Here is a 22,328-nt window from a genome sequence, read left to right on the forward strand (position 1 = left end):
TCACCTTCAGGCCACAACTACTGCTATACCAGCCTGTCACATTCAACAATGTTAGTGCCAATGTCATCCAATATAATGAATCAGATATCATGTGAAAGTCCAGGCGAGCACATCACAGCATCTGCCTTGTGTAATAAGAGAGAAGTTGACTGAGTGATTAGATAAAGAAATGAGTTCTTCCATGGAAAGTGGAAATGATCCCAGTGACCAAGTCCATGGACATTCTCTGAGCCTGACGTAGTCAGCTTCACCTGCTCTGCTCCTTCCTCCATGGACATTCTCTGAGCCTGACGTAGTCAGCTTCACCTGCTCTGCTCCCTCCTCCATGGACATTCTCTGAGCCTGACGTAGTCAACTTCACCTGCTCTGCTCCTTCCTCCATGGACATTCTCTGAGCCTGACGTAGTCAGCTTCACCTGCTCTGCTCCCTCCTCCATGGACATTCTCTGAACCTGATGTAGTCAACTTCACCTGCTCTGCTCCTTCCTCCATGGACATTCTCTGATTCCTGATGTAGTCAACTTCACCTGCTCTGCTCCCTCCTCCTCCAGACTCCTCTCCTATCAGCTCTGACCTTGTTCAATCACTAGTCTCAGCCTGGGCAAAGTGACTCACTGGTACATAGTGGCTACCAGCCCACATACGCACTAGGCTGACACAATCACAGACAGACTGACAGACAGCATCTTGATCAGATCCTCTGCAGTGAAGGACACACCAGAACACACACACAGATAACAATCCAATCCATACGAAGGAAAAACGTTCAGTGAGAAGCGAGTAAAACTTTGATTTGAGGATGTGGGCTCTGACGCATGACATAACTGGCGTGTTAATGACACCACTACAGATGGCTAACAGACAAAGGATTGTGCATCCATGCCAAACAGTGCTTTTGTCATTCAAAAAATATCCAAAAGAAAACACATAACATTGACATTTGTCTTAGTGTGGTTCCCCAAGTAGGTCCTAGTGCTGCACAATATCAGCAGCATCTGGTTGGCTCCACCAGGCCTGGCTGTCTCCTCTCCTGCACTAGATAAGGCTCTGGCTATTGGCAACATCACATTATTATGACAGAGACAAAGAGGAGAGGGGAGGAAAAGAGAGGGGGTGGAGGGACTTCATTAACTCCATTAAGGTGAAATATTTTGGGAAACTAATAAGTCTAGCAGGTCTACACAGAAGTAAGAACCGGCTGACACAACACTGCTGTTTGATGTGTTGCTCATATTTTAAACATCCTTCAAATAAAAATTGTGCTTTGATGTGAATATGGCATTTTAACAATCATATTCCAAAAACAGGACAGGTCAAAGTAAAATGGACAACACGTAATGGAGTTTGTAGCCGTACATTTTTGACAAGGTGATCATAGGGAAAAACACAATACTTCTGCATTACCCGCTGTGTAAACACATTGATTCTCATTGAAAACAGGCTCAGGATAACTCCTGATACAGTTGGACAGCTGACACTCAGAGCTTAAAGCTGCAATATGTAACTTTTTGGGTGATTCACATAGACAATGTGAGTTACAGATCTGCCATTCTCATTGAAAGCAAGCCTAAGAAGCGATAGATCTGTTCTATGTGCTCGATTTGATTGCTGACCGTTCTTACATTTTGTTTTGGAGTCTTTTACTTTCGGGTTTTGTACACCAGTTTCAAACAGCTAAAATACAATATTTTCATTTATGGAAAATATATTTCACAGCGGTTTAGATGTTACAATGATTCTCCACAATGACTGCTTGTTTTGTCACATACAGTAAACTGAAATTAGGAGCACTACTGGAATTTTAGAAATCAGGAAATGGTGGAGAGATTTCTGTATATTGTATCTTTAAATAGCCAAATTGATTAGTCACAGGAATCAGGACTAATAAAGCCAATGCAACTAACCATTTCACAAACGTTAGGCCTACCACATGGATGGCCATTCATAAAATGTAATTGTGGGTCGACACTGTAGGCTACACCACAGTAAGCACGGACCAACGCCAATGTACATTTTTTAAATAAATGGTGCGGTCTAGACCTTCCTTGATTTCAACAGACAGACCGGACCAAATCTGAACCAATCATAGACATCCACATTGATTGAACTGGCCAGACATTAAACTCAATTATTTAGGTTATATTATTATCCTATTATTTCAAGGCTATAGTCTACAAATAAATAAACTGAAGTATTTGCGAGTGCGACACACTAGGCTGGCAGGAACATTATAGTCCTCAGCATTTAAACATTGTGTTAAATCATTATAGTCCATAAATTGCGCATATAGGCTGTGACTTAAGACTTAAATAAAAATGAAACAAGAAACCCCTTATTAAGCATGAGTTTGGTCACAGTCTGTGGCTTCAGACTCATGTGGTGGTGCCTGGAGAGTAGGCCAGCAGCAGAGAATACCCTCTCCCCACCAATGCACTGGAGATGCTAAATAGCCTTCGGGACACTCTTTTTTTGTTGTTGTTTTTGTTGTTGTTGAATTTTACCCCTTTTTCTCCCCAATTTCATGGTATCCAATTGTTGTAGTAGCTACTATCTTGTCTCATCGCTACAACTCCCGTACGGGCCCCTGGAGAAACGAAGGTTGAAAGTCATGCTTCCTCCGATACACAACCCAACCAGCCGTACTGCTTCTTATCACAGCGCATCCAATCCGGAAGCCAGCCGCACCAATGTGTCGGAGGGTACACCGTGGAGTCGCTGCCGACCAAGCCCTCCCTAAACCGGACGACGCTAGGCAAATTGTGCGTCGCCCCACGGAACTCCCGGTTGCGGCCGGTTACGACAGAGCCTCGGCGCGAACCCTGGGACTCTGATGGCACAGCTGGCGCTGCAGTACAGCGCCCACCCGGGAGGCCCTTCGGGCCACTCTTGCCAGACTGGGCAGGGATGTGGAGTTTTATTTTTTTCTTCTATAGTTAGGCCTAAAAAAAAGGTATTTAGGTCAAATAACCCTAATAAAACAGAAAGCTTGAAAGAGGTAATATTTCAGGCCTACAAGGGCAAAATCAATGACAGCGTATTATATATAGTGAAAAATATATATAACGCAACAATTTCAAAGATTTTACTGAGTTACTGTTCATATAAGGAAATCAGTCAATTGAAATAAATAAATTAGGCCCTAATCTATGGATTTCAAATGACTGGGCAGGGGCACAGCCATGGATGGGCCTGGGAAGGCATAGGCCCACCCACTTGGGAGCCGGGTCCACCCAGTTTTTCCCCACAAAAGGGCTTTATTACAGACAGAAATACTCCTCAGCATCCCCCTCCACCTCAGATGATCCCGCAGGTGAAGAAGCCAGATGTGGAGGTCCTGGGCTGGCGTGGTTACACGTGGTCTGCGGTTGTGAGGCCGGTTGGACGTACTGACAAATTATCTCAAATGACATTGGAGGGGGCTTATGGAAGATAAATTAACATTTAATTATCTGGCAACAGCTCTGTTGGACATTCCTGCAGTCAGCATGCCAATTGCATGTAATTCCCTCAAAACTTGAGACATCTGTGGCATTGTGTTGTGTAACAAAACTGCACATTATAAAGTGGCCTTTTATTTTCCCCAGCACAAGTTGCACCTGTTTATTAATCATGCTGTTAAATCAGCTTATTGATATGCCACACCTGTCAGGTGGATGGATTATCTTGGCAAAGGAGAAATGCTCACTAACAAGGAAGTAAACAAATTTGTTGCCAAAATTTGAAAGAAACATTTTTGTGCATTTGGAACATTTCTGGGATCTTATTTCAGCTCATGAAAAATGGGTTTACATGTTGCGTTTATATTTTTATTCAGTATATATAACAGAACGAAAATGAAAACTTTTAAGAGATCTGATTTTTAGTTTAGAAATACTTTGCTACAATGACACACTTAGCTAGCTAGCCACCTCCTTCCTTTCTGTTAGCATGTACACATAGTAAGTATGTAACGGCTTCCGTCGTCAGATGAGGAAGAGTAGTCGGACCAAAGCGTAGCGTGGTAAGTGTTCACGTTGTTTATTGAACTGAACACTAATACAAAATAACAAGAGAATAAATTAAACCGAAACAGTCCCTTATGGTGCAAATACTAAACAGAAAATAACTACCCACAAAACCCATGTGGGAAAAAGCTACCTAAGTATGGTTCCCAATCAGAGACAAAGATAGACAGCTGTCGCTCTGGATAAGAGCGTCTGCTAAATGACTTAAATGTAAATGTAATGTAAATGTCCCTGATTGAGAACCATGCCCGGCCAAAACAAAGAAATACAAAACATAGAAAAAGGACATAGAATGCCCACCCAAATCACACCCTGACCAAAACAAAATAGAGACATAAAAAGCTCTCTACAGGTCAGGGCGTAACAAAGTACCCATCATACTTGCGGGATGTGTGTCTTTTCAGATCTCACAATGATTATTTAGTCGTAGACACTACATCATTGCACTCCCTCTCTTGCTCTTGGTCCTCCTCATCTTTGTAAGTCACCTTTATTTTTAACCTGTTTGTTTTATCAGTTTCTTTATGAAAATATTTAGCGAACTCCATGACAGTAGCTAAAGCAAGGGGCTATAGCAGCACACAAGTAGCCTACAAATGCATGCTGGGCTGGGTATGCCCAGAGCTCGTGAAGTGAGCACTACTGGAGTGTGCAAGAAGGCCGACGGTTCAGCCTTTGTCAAACTCGCTCTGCGCTCCAGTCAAATCGGGCACACTCCACACCTTGATCTACTCCAGCTCCGCTCACATGCTCTGCCCAGGACCTCTACAACAAGCAGTGTCAGGGGAAAGCTCAAGAAATGGTCAAAGACTCCAGTCACCCAAGCTATAGACTGTTCTCTCTGCTACCACATGGCAAGTGGTACAAATGCACCAAGTCTGCAACCAGCAGGACCCTGAACAGCTTCTACCCCGAAGCCATAAGACTTTTAAACAAGACTGATAAATAGCTAATCAAATGGCTACCCGGACTACCTGCATTGACCCTTTTTGGACTAACTTTCTTGCACACACACTGGACACGCACACTGGACACGCACACTGGACACACAGCTGCTACTGTCTATTATCTATCATGTTGCCTAGTCACTTTACCCCTACTTACAGTACCAGTCACAAGTTTGGACACACATACTTATTCTAGGGATTTTCTTTATTTTTACATTGTAGAATAATAGTGAAGACATCAAAACTATGAAATAACACATTAAATCATGTAGTAACCAAAAAAGTGTTAAACAAATCAAAATATATTTTATATTTGAAATTCTTCATATTAGCCACCCTTTGCCTTGATGATAGCTTTGCACACTCTTGGCATTCTCTCAACCAGATTCATGAGTTAGTCACCTGTAATGCATTTCAATTAATAAATAATAATAATAATAATATATGCCATTTAGCAGACGCTTTTATCCAAAGCGACTTACAGTCATGTGTGCATACATTCTATGTATGGGTGGTCCCGGGGATCGAACCCACTACCCTGGTGTTACAAGCGCCATGCTCTACCAACTGAGCTACAGAAGGACCAAAATTAACAGGACCAAAATTAACAGGTGTCCCTTGTTTAAAGTCAATTTGTGAAATGTCTTTCCTTCTTAATGCGTTTGAGCCAATTAGTTGGGTTGGTAGGGGTGGTATAGAGAAGACAGCCCTATTTGGTAAAAGACCAAGTCCATATTATGGCAAGAACAACTCTAATAAGCAAAGAGAAATGACAGTCCATCTTTACTTTAAGACATGAAGGTCAATCAATCTGGAAAATTTCTAGAACTTTAAAAGTTTCTTCAAGTGCAGTTGCAAAAACCATCAAGCGCTATGATGAAACAGGCTCTCATGAGGACTGCCACAGGAAGACCCAGAGATACCTCTGTTGCAAAGGATAAGTTCATTAGCCTCAGAAATTGTAGCCCAAATAAATGCTAGAGTTCAAGTAACAGACACATTTCAACATCAACTGTCTTCAGAGGAGACTGCGTGAATCAGGCCTTCATGGTCGAATTGCCGCAAAGAAACCACTACTAAAGGACACCAATAATAATAAGAGACTTGCTTGGGCCAAGAAACATGAGCAATGGACATTAGACCAGTGGAAATGTTTTACTTTGGTCTGGAGTCCAAAATGTAGATGTTTGATTCCAACCGCCGTGTCTACGTGAGACGCAGAGTAGATGAACGGATGATCTCTGCATGTGTGGTTCCCACCGTGAAGCATGGAGGAGTTGTGATGGTTTCCTTTGCTGGTGACAATGTCATGATTTATTTAGAATTCAAGGCACACTTAACCAGCATTGCTACCACAGCATTCTGCAGCGATACACCAACCCATCTGGTTTGCGCTTTGTGGGACTCTCATTTGTTTTTCAACAGGACAATGACCCAAAACACACCTCCAGGCTGTGTAGGGGCTATTTTACCAAGGAGGAGAGTGATGGAGTGTTGCATCAGATGACATGGCCTCCACAATACCCGACCTCAACCCAATTGAGATGGTTTGCAAGTGGCCAACAGTGCTCAGCATATGTGTGGAACATTAAATAATGCCACTTAAATAAGGATTACATATTTTGTTTTTGTTTTACTCCATGTGTAACTCTGTGTCGTTGTATCTGTCGAACTGCTATGCTTTATCTTGGCCAGGTCGCAATTGTAAATGAGAACTTGTTCTCAACTTGCCTACCTGGTTAAATAAAGGTGAAATAAATGAATAAAAATAAACATATCTTACATTACTCATATCATATGTATATACTGTATTTTATACCATCTATCGCACCTTGCCTATGCCGCTCGGCCATCGCTCATCCATATATTTATATGTACATATTCTCATTTACCCCTTTCAGTGTGTGTATTAGGTAGTTGTTGGGGAGGTGTTAGATTACTTGTTAGCTATTACTGCACTGTCGGAACCAGAAGCACAAGCATTTTGCTACACAACAATACAATTTTATTTGAAACTCCGTTGGAAAAGCATTCCAGGTAAAGCTGGTTGAGAGAATGCCAAGAGTGTGCAAAGCTGTCATCAAGGCAAAGATGCCAGCAACTATTTTGATTTGTTTAACACTTTTTTTGGTTACTACATGATCTTTTACATTTTATTTAACTAGGCATTTCAAGGCTTATGGGTTCATGGGTTTCATAGTTTTGATGTTTTCACTGTTACTCAACAATGTTGAAAAGAGTAAAATAAAGAAAAACCCTTGAATGAGTAGGTGTGTCCAAACTTTGACTGATACTTCAAATGTACATAGCTACCTCAATTACCTCGTACCCCTGCACATTGACTCGGTACTGGTAATCCCTGTATAGAGCCATGTTATTTTTACTCGTTATTGTTATTTGTTATTCACTGTGTATTTATTCCTGACGGCACTATTTAAATAGTTTATCTTTAACTCTGCATTGTTGGAAAAGGACCCGTACAGTAAGTAAGCATTTCACTGTTAGTCTACACCTGTTGTTTGCAAAGAATGTGACAAAGAAATGTTATTTATCTCTCAAATTCTCTCTCCCAATAACCCTCACTCTCCACCTCTCCCTCCATCCCATGTCTCTCACCTTGCATAGCAAAACCCTGGTTGGAAATGTTCTCCTAGTCCTTATAAAATCACTCTATTAAGTCATATCTCCCACATTCTCTCCCTCCATATCTCTGTGTCTCACCTGGCATAGTGAACCCCTGAGAGGAGATGTCTCCAGCTCCGTCAAAGAGTTCATCATCATCCTGGTCGTCCTGGTCGGTGTAGCCGTGCAGGTGCTCCAGGTAAGGCAGTACAGTCCTGCTACGCCACGCATCCCTCCCATCAGCACTGGGGGGCATTGGCACCAGAGGCTTCATGGCAGGGTGTTTCTTCCTCAACCAGCTGTAACCACACAAAGATTAGTTTCAAGGTTATACAGTTGAAGTCGGAAGTTTACATAAACCTTAGCCAAATACATAAAAACTCAGTTTTTCACTATTCCTGATATTTAATCGTGGGAAAAAATTATTGTCTTAGGTCAGTTAAGATCACCACTTTATTTTAAGAAAGTGAAATGTTAGAATAATAGTAGAGAATGACTTTGTGACAACGTGTGTCCAGGTGGTAGGTGTAGGAGTCAGGCGCAGGAGAGCAGGGATGTCTGAGAAGCGTGTTTAATAAGAAAGTCCACCAACACAGGAATGGCACAATCAAAAGGACAACCCCCTCGGCAACAGAAACCCCGTACAAAGTTACGAGGAACAAACAAAGTTCCGACACTCATATACATCAGAACCCGTGAAAACAAATAACGGTAATACTTAACCGAGCACCTCACAATCAACGACTAATCCCGCACAAATTTAGGCAGGCAACAGGTTACAATTATACACACAGAAATGAACCCAAATGAAACCAGGTGGGAAAAAGAACCTAAGACAAAACAATCAGAAAAGGAAAATGGGCTCGTGATGGCTAGTAGACCAGCGACGTTGACCGCCGAGTGCAGCCGAACAGGGAGAGGAGGTACCTTCGGTAGAAGTCGTGACAGACTTCTGAAAATGATTATTTATTTCAGCTTTAATTTCTTTCATCACATTCCCAGTGGGACAGAAGTCAACATACACTCAATGTGTATTTGGTAGCATTGCCTTTAAATTGTTATACTTCGGTCAAATGTTTCAGGTAGCCTTCCACAAGCTTCCCACAATAAGTTGGGTGAATATTGGCCCATTCCTCCTGACAGAGTTGGTGTAACTGAGTCAGGTTTGTAGGCCTCCTTGCTCGCACACGCTTTTTCAGTTCTGCCCACAAATGTTCTATGGGATTGAGGTCAGGGCTTTGTTATGGCCAATCCAATACCTTGACGTTGTTGTCCTTAAGCCATTTTGCCACAACTTTGTAAGTATGCTTGGGGTCATTGTCCATTCGGAAGACCCATTTGCGCTTTAACTTCCTGACTGATGTCTTGAGATATTGCTTTAATATATCCACATCATTTTCCTCCCTCATGATGCAATCTATAGACCAGTCCCTCCTGCAGCAAAGCACCCCCATAACATGATTCTGTCACCCCCGTGCTTCACAGTTGGAATGGTGTTCCTTGGCTTGCAAGCCTCACCCTTTTTTCCTCCAAACATAACGATGGTCATTATGGCCAAACAGTTATCTTTTTGTTTCATCAGACCAGAGGACATTTCTCCAAAAAGTACAATCTTTGTCCCCATGTGCAGTTGCAAACCACAGTCTGGCTTTTTTATGGTGGTTTTGGAGCAGTGGCTTCTTCCTTGCTGAGCGGCCTTTCAGCTTATGTCGACATAGGACTCATTTTACTGTGTATATAGATACTTTTGTACCCGTTTCCTCAAGCATCTTCACAAGGTTCTTTGCTGTTATTCTGGGCTTGATTTGCACTTTTTCGCAGTACGTTCATCTCTAGGAGACAGAACGCGTCTCCTTCTTGAGCAGTATGATGGCTGCGTAGTCCCATGGCGTTTATACTTGCGTACTATTCATGGTACAGATGAACGTGGTACCTTCAGGCATTTGTAAATTGCTCCCAAGAATGAACCAGACTTGTGGAGGTGTACAATTGTTTGTCTGAGGTCTTGATGTCAAGCAAAGAGGTACTGAGTTTGAAGGTAGGCCTTGAAATACATCCACAGGTACACCTCCAATTGACTCAAATGATGTCAATTAGCCTATCAGAAGCTTCTAAGGCCATGACATAATTTTCTGGAATTTTCCAAGCTGTTTAAAGGCAGAGTCAACTTAGTGAACGTAAACTTCTGACCCACTGGAATTGTGATACAGTGAATTATAAGTGAAATAATCTGTCTGTAAACAATTGTTGGAAAAATTACTTGTTTCATGCACAAAGATGATGTCCCAACCGACTTGCCAAAACTATACTTTGTTAATGAACAAGAAATTTGTTGAGTGGTTGAAAAACGAGTTTTAATGACTCCAATCTAAGTGTATGTAAACTTCCGACTTCAACTATATATGTTGTATATACACTACCGTTCAGAAGTTTGGGGTCACTTAGAAATGTCCTTGTTATTGAAAGAAATAAACATTTTTTGTCCATTACAATAACATCAAATTGATCAGAAATATAGTGTCGTCATTGTTAATGTTGTAAATGATGATTGTAGCTGGAAACGGCTGATTTTTTATGGATTATCTACATAGGCATACAAAGGCCCATTTTCAGCAACCATCACTCCTGTATTCCAATGGCACGTTGTGTTAGCTAATTAATCACTAGAAAACAGTGAAGAGTCGACTCCGGGATGCTGGCCTTCTAGGCAGGGTTCCTCTGTCCAGTGTGTGTTCTTTTGCCCATCTTAATCTTTTATTTTTATTGGCCAGTCCGAGATATGGCTTTTTCTTTACAACTCTGCCTAGAAGGCCAGCATTCCGGAGTCACCTCATCACTGTTGACGTTGAGACTGGTGTTTTGCAGGTACTATTTAATGAAGCTGCCAGTTGAGGACTTGTGAGGGGTTTGTTTCTCAAACTAGACACTAATGTACTTGTCCTCTTGCTCAGTTGTGCACCGGGGCCTCCCACTCCTCTTTCTATTCAGGTTAGAGCCAGTTGCGCTATACTTCTCAGCACACAGCGTTGTACGAGATCTTCAGTTTCTTAGCAATTTCTCGCCTTCATTTCTCAAAACAAGAATACACTGACGAGTTTCAGAAGAAAGTTTTATTTCTGGCCATTTTGAGCCTGTAATCAAACCCACAAATGCTGATTCTCCAGATACTCAACTAGTCTAAAGAAGGACAGTTTTATTGCTTCTAATCAGCACAACAGTTTTCAGCTGTGCTAACATAATTTTAAAAAGGGTTTTCTAATGATCAATTAGTCTTTTAAAATGATACACTTGGATTAGCTAACAAATACGTGCCATTGGAACACATGAGTGATGCTTTTCTGATAATGGGCCTCTGTATGCCTATGTAGATATTCCATTAAAAATCATCAGTTTCCAGCTACAATATTCATTTACAACATTTACAATCTCTACACTGTATTTCTGATCAATTTTATGTTATTTTAATCGATTTTTTGTTGTTGTTGATTTTCTTTCAATAACAAGGACATTTCTAAGTGACCCCAAATTTTTTGAACGGTGTCACGAATATTACCGAAGGTGACTCCCCTTCTTGTTCGGGTGGCGCTCGGCGGTCGTCGTCGCCGGTCTACTAGTTATCGCCGATCCGTTGTTCTGTGTTCGTTTAGTTTTGTCTAATTGGTAGCACCTGTTTCTAGTTTGGTTGTTAGGATAGGGTATATATAGTCTGTTTAGCCCGCTTCTGTTTCGTGCGGGCTTGTTCGTCTGTTTTGTTGGTTGAGTGTATTTTGTTGTATTTTGGGGTTACACGCTGTCCGGTTATATTTCTGTTCATTTGTGTTTTCACTTTGTACATGTTGTGTTTCGGGACATTAAAGCGTGTTGTTTTTCCCACATCTTTGCTCTCTGCGCCTGACTCCACACCTCTTCACTCATAATTGTGACAGAAGCCCGCACCACGATATGGAGTTAGCAGGAGCAGCGACCACTCCTCTTCCCACTATGGAGGAGAGAGTCCAACATCACACATCCATCCTCCATCGCCTAGGATCAGCGATGGAACGGATGATGGAGAGGATGGATCGTTGGGAGAGGAATGGTTTCCCTACTACTCCACCGACCCTCCCACCAGCAACTCTACCATCTGCCCCATCTGGATCCGGTTCCAGCGCTCTGCTCATGACGCCTCCGAGGAAATACGATGGAACAGCGACAGGGTGCCAGGGATTCCTGCTGCAATTAGACCTCTACCTGTCCACCGTTCGACCGGCCCCCTCAGAGGAGGAGAGAGTAGGGGTCCTCATCACCTGCCTGTCTGGTAGAGCCCTGGAGTGGGCTAATGCGGTCTGGAACGGGCCCGTCTCGGCAAGAGACAACTACTCAGAGTTCATCCGCCATTTCAGGGCCGTGTTCGATCACCCTCCAGAGGGTCGTGCGGCAGGTGAGAGATTGTTCCATCTGAGACAGGGGAAGAGGAGCGCGCAGGACTTTGCGCTGGAGTTCCGGACCTTGGCTGCGGGAGCAGGGTGGAACGACAGGGCCCTGATAGACCATTACAGGTGTAGCCTGAGATAGGACGTCCGTAGGGAGCTGGCCTGTCGGGATACTACACTTGGCCTGGATGAACTGATAGACCTGTCGATCCGGTTGGACCATCTGCTAGCTGCTCGTGGACGTTCTGAAAGGGTCTTGTCAGTTCTACCTCCTGATCCTCCTGCCCCTATTCCGATGGAGTTAGGAGGTACCGCATCAAGGGAGATCGGAGGAGGAAGCTCCTCCTGTACCAGTTGTGGCCGGAGAGGGCACACGTCTGGTCGGTGCTGGAGGAATTCATCTGGGAATCATGAGGGCAGGCAGAATACTCATCGGTCACCCCAGGTGAGTAAGCACCACACTCTCCCAGAGTTTCCTGTTGGTCACATGTTTCTATTAATTTGTTTCCTAAATTATTCTCCTTCTCTCCAGCATAAGGCACTGGTAGATTCAGGCGCAGCTGGAAACTTTATAGATCGCGGACTCGCTCAGAGGTTGAGGATTCCGTTAGTTAAAGTAAACCCCCCTTTTCCCATGCACTCTTTAGATAGTCGACCATTAGGGTCAGAGCTGGTGAAGAAAGCCACAATTTCGTTGGAGATGATTACGCAGGGGAATCACAAGGAGCGAATTAGTTTGTTCCTTATCGATTCACCTGCGTTTCCAGTTGTTCTGGGGATTCCCTGGTTGGCTATTCATAATCCTACGATTTCGTGGAAACAGGGAACTCTACAGGGGTGGTCTGATGAGTGTTCAGGCAGGTGTGTAGGGGTTTCCATCGGTGCTACAACGGTGGAGAGTCCAGACCAGGTTTCCACCGTGCGCATTCCAGCTGAGTATGATGATTTGGCTATCGTTTTCAGTAAAAAGAAAGCGACCCAATTACCACCCCATAGGCAGGGGGATTGCGTGATAAATCTCCAGGTTAACGCTGCACTTCCCAGGAGTCATGTGTATCCTTTGTCTCAGGAGGAGAAGGTGGCTATGGAAAATTATATCACCGAGGCTCTGGGACAGGGGTACATTCGGCCCTCCATGTCACCTGTCTCTTCGAGTTTCTTTTTTGTAAAGAAAAAATATGGTGGTTTGCGTCCGTGTATTGATTATAGAGGTCTAAATTCCATCACAGTGGGTTTTAGTTACCCACTACCTCTCATTGCTACGGTAGTGGAATCATTTCACGGAGCGCAGTTCTTCACTAAACTGGATCTCAGGAGTGCTTATAATTTGGTGCGTATTCGGAAGGGAGATGAGTGGAAAACTGCATTTAGCACTACGTCGGGCCATTATGAGTATCGCGTCATGCCATACGGTTTAAAGAATGCTCCAGCTATATTTCAATCCTTCGTGGATGAAATACTCAGAGACCTGCACGGACAGGGTGTAGTGGTTTATATTGACGATATTTTGATCTACTCCGCTACACGCACTGCGCATGTATCTCTTGTGCGTAAAGTTCTTAGACGACTGCTGGAGCATGACCTGTATGTGAAGGCGGAGAAATGTGAGTTTTTCAAACAATCAGTTTCCTTCCTGGGTTATCGTATTTCTAGCTCTGGTTTGGTAATGGAGGGTGATCACGTTAAGGCCGTGCGTAATTGGCCGACTCCGACCACGGTAAAGGAGGTGCAGCGGTTCTTGGGATTTGCCCATTACTACCGGAGGTTTATCCGGGGTTTTGGTCAGATAGCTGCCCCTATTACCTCACTGCTGAAGGGGGGACCGGTGCATTTACAGTGGTCAGCAGAGGCGAACGGAGCTTTTCATAAATTGAAGGCGATGTTTACTAAGGCGCCGGTGTTGGCACATCCGGACCCTTCTTTGGCGTTTATAGTAGAGGTGGACGCATCCGAGGCTGGGGTTGGAGCTGTGCTCTCACAGCGTTCGGGTGTGCCACCAAGCTCCGCCCCTGTGCCTTTTTTTTCTAAGAAACTCGGGCCAGCGGAGCGGAATTATGATGTGGGGGATAGGGAGTTGTTGGCTATGGTTAAGGCCCTGAAGGTGTGGAGACACTGGCTTGAGGGGGCTAAGCACCCTTTCCTTATCTGGACTGACCATCGTAACCTGGAGTATATCCGATCAGCTAGGAGAATGAATCCTCGTCAGGCAAGGTGGGCCATGTTTTTCACCAGATTTCATTTCACTGTCTCATATAGACCAGGTTCCCTCAACACTAAGGCTGACGCGCTGTCAAGACTCTATGACACTGAGGACAGGTCCATCGATCCTACTCCCATCATTCCGGCAGCTAAGCTGGTGGCACCGGTAGTATGGGATGTGGACGCGGACATCGAGCGGGCACTAAGGGGGGAACCTACGCCTCCACAGTGTCCGGAGGGTCGTAGGTACGTGCCGCTGGCTGTTCGTGATCAATTGATTCGATGGGCTCATTGTCTACCCTCGTCGGGTCACCCAGGTGTTCATAGGACCGTGAGAGGTCTTGAGAGGAAGTACTGGTGGCCCACTTTGAGGAGGGATGTGCGATTCTATGTTTCCTCCTGTTCGGTGTGCGCCCAGAGTAAGGCTCCTAGACACCTGCCAAGAGGTAAATTACAACCTCTTCCCGTTCCACAACGGCCGTGGACCCATCTTTCGGTGGATTTTCTTACTGACCTTCCCCCCTCTCAGGGTAACACTACTATCCTGGTCGTTGTGGATCGGTTCTCTAAGTCCTGCCGTCTTATCCCATTGCCCGGTCTCCCTACGGCCCTACAGACTGCGGAAGCTCTTTTCACCCATGTCTTCCGGCACTACGGGGTGCCCGAGGATATAGTTTCTGATCGGGGCCCCCAATTTATCTCCCGTGTTTGGAGAGCATTTATGGAACGTCTGGGGGTCTCGGTTAGCCTTACCTCAGGGTATCACCCGGAGAGTAATGGTCAGGTGGAGAGAGTTAACCAGGAGGTGGGTAGGTTTCTGCGGTCGTATTGCCAGGACCGGCCAGGCGAGTGGGCGAGATATATTCCCTTGGCAGAAATAGCCCAGAATTCACTAAGCCACTCTTCTACCAACATGTCACCATTTGAGTGCGTGTTGGGGTACCAGCCGGTCTTGGCACCGTGGCATCAGAGCCAGACTGAGGCTCCTGCGGTGGAGGAGTGGGTACAGCGCTCTAAGGAGACCTGGAGGGCAGTCCAGGAGTCATTACGCCAAGCTAGTATAAGGCAGAAGAAGAGCGCTGACCGTCACCGCAGTGAGGCCCCGTGTTTGCACCTGGGGACAGGGTCTGGCTCTCGACCCGTAACCTGCCTCTCCACTTGCCCTGCCGGAAGCTGGGTCCGCAGTGTATAGGGCCATTTAAAGTCCTGAGGAGAATAAATGAGGTTTGTTATCGATTATCACTTCCTTCGTATTATCGTATTAACCCCTCATTTCATGTGTCTCTTCTCAGGCCGGTGGTAGCTGGTCCCATGCAGGAGAATGAGGTACCGGAGGTTCCTCCACCCCCTCTGGACATCGAGGGGTCCCCGGTGTACAAGATACGAGCTATTCTGGACTCGAGACGCCGGGTGAGAGGCTTGCAGTACCTCGTCGACTGGGAGGGGTACGGTCCGGAGGAGAGGTGCTGGGTTCCGGCGAGGGATATTCTAGACCCATCCATGTTGAGTGAATTTCATCGCCTCCGCCCGGATCGCCCAGCGCCTCGGCCTCCGGGTCGTCCCCGAGGCCGACGTCGGCGCGCTGCGGGAGCTGCGTGTCAGGAGGGGGGTACTGTCACAAATATTACCGAAGGTGACTCCCCTTCTTGTTCGGGTGGCGCTCGGCTGTCGTCGTCGCCGGTCTACTAGCTATCGCCGATCCGTTGTTCTGTGTTCGTTTAGTTTTGTCTAATTGGTAGCACCTGTTTCTAGTTTGGTTGTTAGGATAGGGTATATATAGTCTGTTTAGCCCGCTTCTGTTTCGTGCGGGCTTGTTCGTCTGTTTTGTTGGTTGAGTGTATTTTGTTGTATTTTGGGGTTACACGCTGTCCGGTTATATTTCTGTTCATTTGTGTTTTCACTTTGTACATGTTGTGTTTCGGGACATTAAAGCGTGTTGTTTTTCCCACATCTTTGCTCTCTGCGCCTGACTCCACACCTCTTCACTCATAATTGTGACAAACGGTAGTGTGTTTGATGTATTTATGCAGGGCTCATCTGAAAAAGAGTGTGTCAGTATGATTTCCCTGTCAAAATAATGGCTAAAATATATATACACATTTTTTTTAAATAATAAAACAGTTGGTCTTCCCCAATAGCGCAGGCCTTTTAAATATTGCATAATAAGGAGACACCCGGTCCTCCATTACAGTCATAATCATTTTACATGGAAATACTCAAATACTATTCTGATGTACAATACCGAGATTGTTCAGTCTAATAAGCCTACTCTTCAAGCCAGCTTTGAAGCCAAAACCTCCTTTCTTCTCACATTAGTCTAAATACAGGACAACCAACTGACAGAGTTGACAAAGTCTTTGCAGCCAGGCAGGGTTTGCTCTGAAGTGGGCAGACTATAAGAGTGTGGATTGAGGACAACAAAAGAAGAGCTGCAACGCACAGCAATTGAGAGATGTGTCATGACAATTTTTATTTTATTTAACTAGGCAAGTCAGTTAAGAACAAATTCTTATTTACAATGACAGCCTAGGAACAGCCTGCCTTGTTAAGGGTCAGAAAGACATATTTTTACCTTGTCAGCTCGGGGATCCAATCTACTGTAGCAACCTTTTGGTTACTGGCCCAACGCTCTAACTACTAGGCTACCTGCCACCCCAAATTGATCAAATATTTATTCATTGTCATCCTCAGTGCAGTATGTGTCATCATTACATCTCCTGCAGCTCAGTGTTCAACACCATAGTGCTCTCCAAGTTCATCGCTAAGGTAAGGACCCTGGCACTGAACACCTCCCTCTGCAACTTGTTTTCCTGATGGGCCGCCCCCAGGTGGTGAGAGTAGGCAACCACTCATTCTCCACGCTGACCCTCAACACAAGGGCCCCCTCAGTGGTGCGTGTTTAGTGCCCTCCTGTACTCCCTGTTCACCCATGACTGCGTGGCTGCGCACGACTACAACACCATCATTAAGTTTGCCAACGAAGCAACATTATCTTTCCCAGAGATCACTTTTTCCTTTATTATGACAGGACACACTCCTACTCACTCCTATTCTCTGATCAAGTGCTAACAGCCATTCTCATCCACTTCCAAATCCGCTTGCTATTTAGTTATAAACAAAAATATAAAACGCAACAAAGACTTTACTAAGTTACAGTTCATAAAGGAAATCAGTCAATTGAATAAACCATTTTTGGGGCCCTAATTTATGGATTTCACAGTGATACCTTAAAAAAAGGTAGGGGTGTCAAATGGTGTGACCACCATTTGCCTCAGGCAGCGTGACACATCTCCTTTGCATAGAGTTGATCTGATTGTCGATTGTAGCCTGTGAAATGTTGTCCCACTCCTCTTCAATGGCTGTGTGAAATTGCTGGATATTGGCAGAAACTGGAACATGCTGTTGTACACATCGATCCAGAGAATCCCAAACATGCTCAATGGGTGACGTGTTTGGTGAGAATGCAGGCCATGGAAGAACTGGGACATTTTCAACTTCCAGGAATTGTTTACAGATCCTTGCGACATTGGTCCTTGCATTATCATGCTGAAACATGAGGTGATGCTGATGAGTGGCACGACAATGGGCCTCAGGATCTGGTCACCATATCTTGATAAAATGCAATTGTGCTCGTTGTCCGTAGCTTTGACTGCCCAGACCATAACCCCACCGCCACCATAGGGCACTCTTTTCACAACGTTGACATCAGCAAACCGCTCGCCCACATGACACCATACACGTGGTCTGCAGTTATGAGGCCGGTTGGACCCACTGCCAAATTCTCAAAAACAATGTTGGAGGTGGTTTATATCAGAGAAATTAACATTAAAATTATCTGGCAACAGCTCTGATGGACATTCCTGCAGTCAGCATGCCAATTGAACGCTCTCTCAAAACTTGAGACATCTGTGGCATTGTGTTGTGTGACAAAACTGCACATTTTAGAGTGGCCTTTTATTGCCCACAGCACAAGGTGCACCTGTGTAATGATCATGCTGTTTAATCAGCTTCTTGATATGCCATTGGTGGATGGATTATCTTGGAAAAGGAGAAATTCTCACTAACAGGGATGTAAACAAATTTGTGCACGGAATTTGAGAGAAACATTTTTGTAAGTATGAAACATTTCAGGAATCTTTTATTTTAGCTCATGAAACATGGGACCACTTTACATGTTCTGTTGTATTTGTGTTCAGTGTATAAAGAAGGCTAACCAATGGAATAAGCAGTTACTTAAACAACTGATATGTATAACTGTGGTGTGCACACCTGTTAATTGACAAGACCATGGTGCTTGCCTACAGAGCTGTGAGGGGAACGGCGGCACCTCAGTACCTCCAGGCTCTGATCAGGCCCTACACCCAAACAAGGGCACTGCGTTCATCCACCTCTGGCCTGCTCGCCTCCCTACCACTGAGGAAGTACAGTTCCCGCTCAGCCCAGTCAAAACTGTTCGCTGCTCTGGCCCCCCAATGGTGGAACAAACTCCCTCACGACGCCAGGACAGCGGAGTCAATCACCACCTTCCGGAGACACCTGAAACCCTACCTCTTTAAGGAATACCTAGGATAGGATAAGTAATCCTTCTCACCCCCCCCCCTTTAAGATTTAGATGCACTATTGTAAAGTGACTGTTCTACTGGATGTCATAAGGTGAATGTACCAATTTGTAAGTCGCTCTGGATAAGAGCGTCTGCTAAATGACTTAAATGTAATGTAAATGTAAATGCATTCCAAGTGACTACCTCATGAAGCTGGTTAAGAGAATGCCAAAAGTGTGCAAAGCTGTCATCAAGGCAAACAGTGGCCACTTTGAAGAATCTCAATTATAAAATATTTTTTTATTTGTTTAGTCTAGTCTTTTTATTTGTTTAGTCTAGTCTAGACACTAGCTAACCACCATACACTAAAATATCCACACAAGCAACTAGCCGACCAGCCAACGTTAGCCAGAGTTAAAAGATTATTATTAATAATATGAAGTTATGTAAGAATTTTAAGAGCATTGAAGATAAATCACACACAAAAAAATATGCGATCAGCTGATAGCCCACTCTCTTTCCCCAATGTCAGTCATGTCTTTAGGAGGCAATGTAACTAGCTTGCTTACAATTTGTGATGTGTGTTGTTGCAGAAATAAACAGGCCTATGCGCCAAATTTTTACTTGCTACAGAGGCAGTTGGTAAGTTGGGAATTTAGACATACAGTATGAATTATGACAGTAATTGTTTTTCAAGAGCCGAGTGCGCCCTGTTTTTGTTTTGAGCACTTGATCCCGGTCTGTGCAAGGCCTTGTGTGTGTGTGTGGGGGGGATAATAAGTTATCAAGCCTCCATAATTCAGCCTAGTGAAGCTGCTACACTTTAAGAATAGGGTGCCCCTCAGGAGCCGGGACATTACAGTTGCATTGACTCAGCATGGCTACTCTACCCATTGTAATTCCCCTTAATGTTAATATTTGCAGAGCTTAGAAATTCATTTTAAAGACCCATCTTCCCTTTTGCCAGGTGAAATATTTATACAGCTCTTTTTCCACAGCTTCTATTTACTCCTCCTTATCCTTCCTTTCGCCTTTTGGCATGATCACACGTGGAAGGACCACATGTTAAGGAGAGATTGATTAGATTCTGATGTATTAATTGTTATTAACTTTGGTATTAACATGCACTAAAATAGGTTAGGTGACACAGGACACACCACATTCTAGCATGGTGTCTACTCTATACCTGGAAGTGAAATAAACTTCAAGTTAAACTGTTCAAGGTAAACTCATTACAGACGCTCTTATCCAGAGCAACTTACAGTTAGTGCATTTATCTTAAGATGGCTAGGTGGGACCATTACATATCACCAGCATAGTAAGTACACGTTTCCTCAAAGGGGGGGCGTGATTTAAATTACTCTTTGAAGAGGTAGGGTTTTCAGGTGCTTTTGGAAGATGGGCAGGAACTCTACTGTCCTAGCTTTAGAGGGAAGGTGGTTCCACCGTTGGGATGCCAGGACAGAGAAGAGCTTGGACTGGGCTGAGCGGGAACTACCCTCCTATAGGAGTGAGATGGCCAACAGACCATAGGTGGCAGAACAGAGTGCTTGTGTTGGGATGTAGGGTTTGAGCATAGCCTGAAGGTAGAGTGGCTGCAGTGTTCTGGATAAGTTGCAGTGGTTTGATGGCACAAGTGGGGAGCCCAGCAAACAGCGAGTTGCAGTAGTCTAGACGGGAGATGACAAGTGCCTTGATTAGAACCTTTGCCGCTTCCTGTGTGAGGTTGAGTCGTACTCTACGGATGCTGTAGAGCATGATTTGATGTTTTCAGAGAATGACAGGGTGTTGTCCAGGGTCACGCCAAGGTTCTTCACACTCTGGGAGGGCGACACTGTTGAGTTACCAACTGTGATGGAGAGGTTTTGAGCAGACAGGCCTTCCCCGGGAAGAAAAGCAACTCTGTCTTGTCGAGTTTGAGCTTGAGGAGATGGGCTGGCATCCAAGCTGAGGTATCTGCCAGGCATGCAGAGATGTGTGTCGCCACCTGGGTGCCAGGTGGAAAGTAGTTGAGTGTCATCCACATAGCAATGATAGGAGAGACCATGTGAGGATATGATGCAGCCATGTGACTTGGTATATGAAGAGAAGAGGGGAGGGCCTAGAACAGAGCCCTGGGGGACACCAGTAGTGAGAGTATGTGGTGCAGACACATCCTCACCACGTCACCTGGTAGGAGTGACCTGCCTAGGTAAGCTGCAATCCAAGAGTGTGCAGAGCCTGAGACACCCAGTCCTGAGAAAGTGGAGAGGAGGATCTGATGGTTTACGGGGTCGAAGGCAGCGGATAGATCTAGGAGGATGAGAACAGACGAGCGAGAGTCAGCTTTGGCAGTGCAGAGCCTCCGTGACACAGAGGACCGGTCCTGGTTAGGGTCAAGAAGATCGTTCTGAGAGAGATAACAAGAGTTTATCAGAGACAGAACGCTTAAGTGTTTTGGAAATAAAAGAATACAGGGCTACAGGCATACAGGGCTACAGTTTGAGGTCAGATGAGTTACATTTGCTACCATGATAAAAAACCACAAATAACCTATTTTAATAACTGAATATTCAAAAAGCATATATTAGACATATCTAAACCATGAGAAACTTCCAATGTAAAAAATAACGACAAATGTTTCTATAACTAGGCTATAACTCCTCAACATTCACTACCATTCAAGTTTGGGGTCACTTAGAATTGTCCTTGTTTTTGAAAGAAAAGCAATTTTTTTGTCCATTAAAATGACATCAAATTGATCATAAATACAGTGTTTATATTGTAAATGACTATTGTAGCTGGAAACAGCTGATTTTTAATGGAATATCTATATCTACATAAAAACTACACTCAACTACAAGATGGCGTAGCAGTAGGACGTGTGTATTTCACTTTGTCTAATACCGTGTCTTATCCAGTGTAATTATCCAGTATTTTTCAAATACATCTTAATCTCACATTCTATCTATGAACTAAATATACTTTCCTGCACTCCGCCTCACCCAATGTGGTACAGATCTGCTTCCATCAGGAGCTAGCCAGCTAACTAGCTACTAGTCGTTGTTAGCAACGGCTAGTGGTCTTCCCCTTTTTCTCGGTCATCAGCCAGCCTTAGCTCGGATAACACCTGCCAGACTGCACAGCGTGATATAAATCCAGAGCATATTGGACTGCTTCTCTGTACGACATCACCGGATTCCTGCCGCTCTGGATCATTACACTGGATCATCGCAGCTAGCTAGCTGTTACTGTTAGCTAACGCCTGTGTCCCGAAGCAAGCACCAGCTAGCCTTGAGCTAGCCTCGAGCTAGCCCATATACCAGCTAATTCTAGGGCTACAATACCTCCTTTGCCAATTGGCCTGGACCCTTTATTGTCGACACGGAGCCCCGCCGATCCATCACGACTGGACTGCCAACGTGATCGACAGATGTGGTCTCAACAGGCTATTCTGTTACGATGTTGCCGAAGAACCATCTACTAGCCCTGGCCCGCTAACTTTTCTGAACGCTGTGTCCCCTGCTCGCCTAGAGTAGTAGTGACTATCAAACGGCACCCTGACTCACCTATTGCTGCTCTTTTGACCCTATGATCACTCGGCTACACAGCTGATGCCCCCTG

The 22,328-nt window shown here is 44.6% G+C and overlaps 1 pseudogene; it reads right to left on the reverse strand.

Annotated features, from left to right (window-relative positions):
• The window catches only part of LOC123999321, a 61,963-nt pseudogene that overhangs the window by 13,301 nt on the left and 26,334 nt on the right, over nt 1-22,328 (reverse strand).

This window comes from Oncorhynchus gorbuscha, linkage group LG02, assembly GCF_021184085.1.
Source record: "Oncorhynchus gorbuscha isolate QuinsamMale2020 ecotype Even-year linkage group LG02, OgorEven_v1.0, whole genome shotgun sequence".
NCBI lineage: Eukaryota > Metazoa > Chordata > Actinopteri > Salmoniformes > Salmonidae > Oncorhynchus > Oncorhynchus gorbuscha.